This window comes from Oncorhynchus gorbuscha, linkage group LG03 (genome assembly GCF_021184085.1).
Source record: "Oncorhynchus gorbuscha isolate QuinsamMale2020 ecotype Even-year linkage group LG03, OgorEven_v1.0, whole genome shotgun sequence".
Taxonomy (NCBI): Eukaryota; Metazoa; Chordata; class Actinopteri; order Salmoniformes; family Salmonidae; genus Oncorhynchus; species Oncorhynchus gorbuscha.
Window position 1 is genome coordinate 29,531,073 of NC_060175.1, and position 6,459 is coordinate 29,537,531.

The following is a 6,459-nucleotide window of genomic DNA, read 5'->3' on the forward strand; positions in this document are numbered from 1 at the left end:
TTGGCGAATGCTTTCTAATGATCTAAAGTCACGCTGTTGCCACTGCCTGTAAACATAGTCTAGATTAGAGGTCGACTGATTATGATTTTTCAACACCAATACCGATACTGATTCATCAGCCAATTTCTTTACTTTTTTTTGTTGTAATAATGATAATTACATCAATACAATCAATTAAGCCTCAAATAAATCATGAAACATGTTACATTTGGTTTAAATCATGCAAAAACAAAGTGTTGGAGAAGAAAGTAAAAGTGCAATTTGTGCCATGTAAGAAGGCTAACTTTTAAGTTCCTTGCTCAGAACATGAGAACATATGAAAGCGTGTGGTTCCTTTTAACATGAGCCTTCAATATTCCCAGGTAAGAAGTTTTAGGTTGTAGTTATAGGAATTATAGGACTATTTCTCTCTCTACCATTTGTATTTCATTAACCTTTGACTACTGGATGTCCTTATAGGCACTTTAGTATTGCCAGTGTAACAGTATAGCTTCCATCCCTCTACTCACTCCTACCTGGGCTCAAACCAGGAACACATCGACAACAGCCACCCTCGAAGCAGCGTTACCCATGCAGAGCAAGGGGAACAACCCCTCCAAGTGACGTTTGAAACGCAATTAGCGCGCACCCCGCTAACTAGCTAGCCATTTCTCATCAGTTACACCAGCCTAATCTCGGGAGTTGATAGGCTTGAAGTCATAAATAGCGCAATGCTAGAAGCATTGCAAAGAGCTGCTGGCAAAATGCAATAAAGTGCTGTTTGAATGAATGCTTGCGAGCCTACTGGTGCCTACCATCGCTCAGTCAGACTGCTCTATCAAATCAGACTTAGTTATAAAATAATAACACACAGAAATACGAGCAGTAGGTCGAATCCGGAAACTATATTCTCGAAAACAAGAGCTATATTCTTTCAGTGAAATACGGAACCATTAAGTATTTTATCTAACGGGTGGCATCCATAAATCTAAATATGCCTGTTACATATCACAACCTTCAATGTTATGTCATAATTACGTAAAATTCTGGCAAATTAGGCAGTCCAAACTGTTGCATATACACTGACTCTGCGTGCAATGAACGCAAGAGAAGTGACACAATTTAACCTGGTTAATATGGTCTGCTAACCTGGATTTCTTTTAGCTATATATTCAGGTTTAAAAATATATACTTATGTGTATTGATTTTAAGAAAGGCATTGATGTTTATGGTTAGGTACACATTGGAACAGCAGTCCTTTTTCACGAATACGCACCGCATGGATTATATGCAACGCAGGACACGCTAGATAAACTAGTAATATAAACCACGTGTAGTTAGTGATTATGATTGATTGATTGTTTTTTATAAGATAAGTTTAATGCTAGCTAGCAACTTACCTTGGCTTACTGCATTCCCGTAACAGGCAGGCTCCTCGTGGAGTGCAATGAGGCAGGTGGTTAGCGCGTTGTACTCTTCTTCCGTGGCTTAACCCAACCAGAGGTTGTCTGTGTTTAAACATCTTCTATTGTACAGAAAGTGAATTGCTTAATCAATTGATAGTGACAGAATTGGATTACTTCGCAGCCCTTAACTGACACAGAGGTAGGCTATTTAAATTGTGCATGGTGGGTATGTACTGACAAATCAATGGATATAGCAGTTTATAGCCTAATTTAGTCTGTCAAACTGGTAGGCCTACCTCTTTCTTAAACAAATAGGCTCCAACAAAATTCCCTCTTCTTGTTAGTAAAGTCTAATTAAAATGGAGACGTTGAAATGAATTATGTCTACTCTAATTTGTCTACTTTCAGCACGAGCTGTCCATTTCCGATTGATTGTGCCGGCTGCTGCTTTCAGTTTCAGCACCACAATGTAAATTTCTCCAATCTGGTTTATTGTGAGGTCATTAACTCTAATAAATACATCATGGGCAACAAAAATATTGTTTTTATTAAAATCAATTATAGTAGTAGCAAGCTATCAAAGTTTACCTCTGGTCCTCATCTTCACACTCTCCTTCTCAAACTAAAAATAACATAGGCTAGTCTGCGTGCAAGACCAAGACTAATCAAACTTTGACTTTCCTCCTGAACTGCCATCGTAGCCCTACACAGTACAGCCATTGGTTAAGCAGCATACCAGAAAGTATTTGATCAGCAGAGCAGGCCGGGGCTCAGAGTTGGCAGATTCACTGCAGTGTGTTTTGCAGCCTAGTTTAATTTATACCATTCCAGCAGCTAGCTTAGAAATATAAAACTTGGCTCTGTGCTTCTTCAAGAATGCATTTCGTAGCCTATAGATCATTTGATTGAGACCACACTAAATAGCCTATAGGGCCAACTGATATTGCGTGCCCAGCAAAGATCAGAGATGAGGGGTGGCATTGGGCACACATCGATATATAGCCTAATAAGCAACTCGTTCTAAAACACTGAGAAATGTTGAAATGTAATCAATTACATGATCCCCCTGGTCTATGTTAAAAAAATATATATATTAAAAACTACACCCTCCCCCTTGACTGTTCCCAGACCGTCATTGAAAATAAGAATTTGTTCTTAACTGACTTGCCTGGTTAAATAAAGGTTAAAAATATATATATATATATATATTAAAAGCATGACCCTCCCCCATTTTCCTCCATCCCTAATTGACACAAACACGGACACAACTTTAATGGAATATTTTTGCTCATTTTATAATAGCTGTGGGTGGCTCTTAAAATATAATCTTGGGGTGGCACTGTGGAGGATAGATCATACTGCCATGGGACTGCACCAGCTGGAAATAAGTATTTGGCCCCTTTCTAATTTTCTCTACTTTTGCAAAAACAATTATACTGAATTATCAGATCTTCAACCAAAACCTTCTTCTAGAACCATCTTCCAAAAGTCTTGATGATCATCCAGGTGCTTCTTGACAAACTTGAGTCAACTTTTTAGACAACGGGTCCCATTATGCCTGGCGAAAACCAAACACTGCATTCCAATGTAATAACCTCTCCAATCTAAGCCTACTAGAAAGTGTGTGCCCTCAGTCCTGGAGGGAAGCAAAAGTCATTCCGCTACTCAAGATTATTAGAGCCTCCTTTACTGGCTCAAATAGCCAAACAATAAGCCTGTTACCAAACCTTAGAAAACTAATGGATTTTTTTTGGTTTTTCAGTTTTTGATTTGTTAAAAAAAGTTAGAAAAATCCAATAAATGTCGTTCCACTTCATGATTGTGTCCCACTTGTTGTTGATTCTTCACAAAAAAATACTGTTTTATATCTTTATGTTTGAAGCCTGAAATGTGGCAAAAGGTCACAAAGTTCAAGGGGGCCGAATACTTTCGCAAGGCACTGTAATTATAGGACAACACACATCGACAAGAGAGAACACAACACCACAGAATGTAAGGAGGCAATTACTTTTTCACACAGGAGAATTGGTTGTTGCATAACTTTGTTAAATAAACAAATAAAATAAGTATACAGTGCATTTGGAAAGTGTAAACCCCTTGACTTATTCCACATTGTTTCGTTACAGCCTTATTCTAAAATGGTTTGAATTACATTTTTTCCAATCTACACACAATGCCCCATAATGACAAAGCAAAAACAGGTTTTTAGACATTTTATTTAACCTTTTTAATCTAGGAAAGTCAGTTAAGAAAAAATCCTTATTTACAATGACTGACTACCGGTGGGTTAACTGCCTTGTTCAGGGGCAGAGTGACTGATTTTGACCTTGTCAGCTCAGGGATTCGATCCAGCAACCTTTCGGTTACTGGCCCAACACTCTACCCACTAGGCTACCTGCCGCTCAATTTGAAGAATTATGCACGCTCAAGTTGTTTTTGTCTTATTTCTTGTTTGTTTCACAATAAAACATATTTTGCAACTTCAAAGTGGTAGGCACGTTGTGGAAATCAAATGTTACAGACCCCCCAAAAATGTAAAATACTGAATGCGCTGTTATCCGCTATTCATTGATTTCGGTAGCGCATCCCCATATCTAATTGATCAGCTGTTGTCAAAGCCTAAATGAGTATGACATCCTGACATTGAAAGTATACTAGATTTTTGAAATGTCACATGCTATTAAACCAACAAATTCTGCATTCTCCCAACGGCCTATATATGGCCACAGAAAATCTTAAATATAATACAACAATCATGGTAAACATTATTGATGGCAGAATTTAACTAGGATTGTCAAGTAATGAAATATGAAATATCTTATGGCTATTTCTCATGGAAGTTGATTTAATAACATCCAGGGACATGGCAAAAATGCTGAAAAAGTGTTCAAAATATATACAATTCCCTTTAAGATCCACATTTGTTTTTAAGGTAAAGGACATCTGACCTTATATTTAAAGCCTTTTGGAATCCACATGACATTATTTTACACTAAATAAGAAGTGATATTTCCTGGGGACAGAAAAGGCACCGCATAGGAATGACACAGCTAGCACAGCCAGTCATAAAATCTGATTTTAAATCTATCCCTAATTTTAACCACACTGCTAACCCTAATCTTAAATGAAGACAAATGTTTATGAATTTTTAGGATATAGACAATTTAGACTTTGCAGCTGGCCCATTAGCGGTAATCACTCTGCCGTCAGGGCAAAATTCATGACAAATGTCAACCTGCTTGTTGGACACGGTTGGAGTTTAGTGAATGAATCTCCATCTTGACTGCTCGAATGCCACCGGCACTATTTGCATGTGTAAAGAGCAGTATTTCAGACTGGGACCATCCTTCGCATGTACTGGATTCTTTGGGAATTGTCCCACATTGCCAATTTGATGCAGAGCCTGATATTTCATTTAGCAGATACTCTTATCCAGAGTGACTTGCAGTTAATGCATTCCATCTTAAGTAGCTAGGTGGGACAACCACATATCAGTCATAGTACATTTTTCCTCAAAGTAGCTAGCTTTTTTGGGGACAGGAGGCTATGGGATAATTTAAGATTCTCTCTGAAGAGGTAGGTGTTTCAGAGGTTTTGGTAGATGGGCAGGAACTCTGCTGTCCTAGCTTCAGGGGGAAGCTAGTTCCACCATTGGGGTGCCAGGACAGAGAGAAGACCTTGGACTGTGCTGAGCGGGAGCTGCCCTCCAGTAGGTGTGGGAGAGCAGAGACCAGAGGTGGCAGAACAGAGTACTCAGGTTGGGGTGTAAGATTTGAGCAAAGCCTGAAGGTAGGGAGGGGTAGTTCCTCTTGCTGTCCTCTAGGCAAGTACCATGGTCTCGTTGTGGATGTGAGGAGTGTGCGTAGGAGCAGGGTGCCAAGGGAGAATATGGGAAGGTTGAACACCAGGCGGGCTGCAGTGTTCTGGATAAATACCAAAGCAAATTCCACATTTACACTGAACAAAAATATAAATGCAACAAGTGTATGTCCCATGTTTCATGAGCTGAAATAAAAGAACACATGTTCCAATTTGTTTACGTCCCTGTTAGTGAACATATCTCCTTTGCCAAGATAATCCATTCACCTGACAGGTGTGGCATATCAAGAAGCTGATAAAACATTTAATACACAGGTGCACTTTTCTGGGGAAAATAAAGTTACTGAAAATCACAACACATTGCCACAGATTTGAGGGATCATGCAATTGGCATGCTGACTTCAGGAATGTCCACCGGCGCTGTTGCCAGATATTTTAATATTCATTTCTCTACCAGAAACCGCCTCCCAACATAATTTTAGAGAATTTGGCAGTACGTCCAACCAGCCTCATAACCGCAGACCACATCAGCCCAGGACTACCACATCCGGCTTCTTCACCTGTGGAATTGTTAGACCAGCCAGATGATGAAACTGTGGGTTTGCACAACCAAATAATTTCTGCACAAACTGTCAGAAACCATATCAGGGAAGCTTATTTACCTGCTCGTCGTCCTCACCAAGGGTCTTGATCTGACTGCAGTTCGGAGTTGTAACCAACTTAATGGGCAAATGCTCAACTTATATGCAACTGGCATGCTGGCGAAGTGTGCTTTTTACGGATGAATCCCGGTTTCAACTGTACCGGGCAGACTGCATGTCGTGTGGGTGAGCAGTTTGCTGATGTCAACATTGTAAACGGAGTGCCCCATGATGGCGGTGGGGTTATGGTACGGTCAGACAGGCATAATCTACAGACAAACACAATTGCATTTTATCAATGGCAATTTGAAAGCACAGAGAGACCTTGAGATCCTGAGGCCCATTCTCTTGCCAATCATCTGCTGCCATCACCTGATGTTTGGGATGCTCTGGATCGACGTGTACGCAGCCTATTCCAGTTCCCGCCAATATCCAGCAACTTCGCACAGCCATTGGAAGAGTGGGACAACATTCCACAGCCTGATCAACCCTATGGGAAGGAGATGTGACTCGTGCTGCACGAGGCAAAAATTGAGATCACACCAGATATTGACTGGTTTTCTGTTCCACGTCCCTACTTTTTAAACTTTTTTTTTTTAAGGCATCTGAACAGA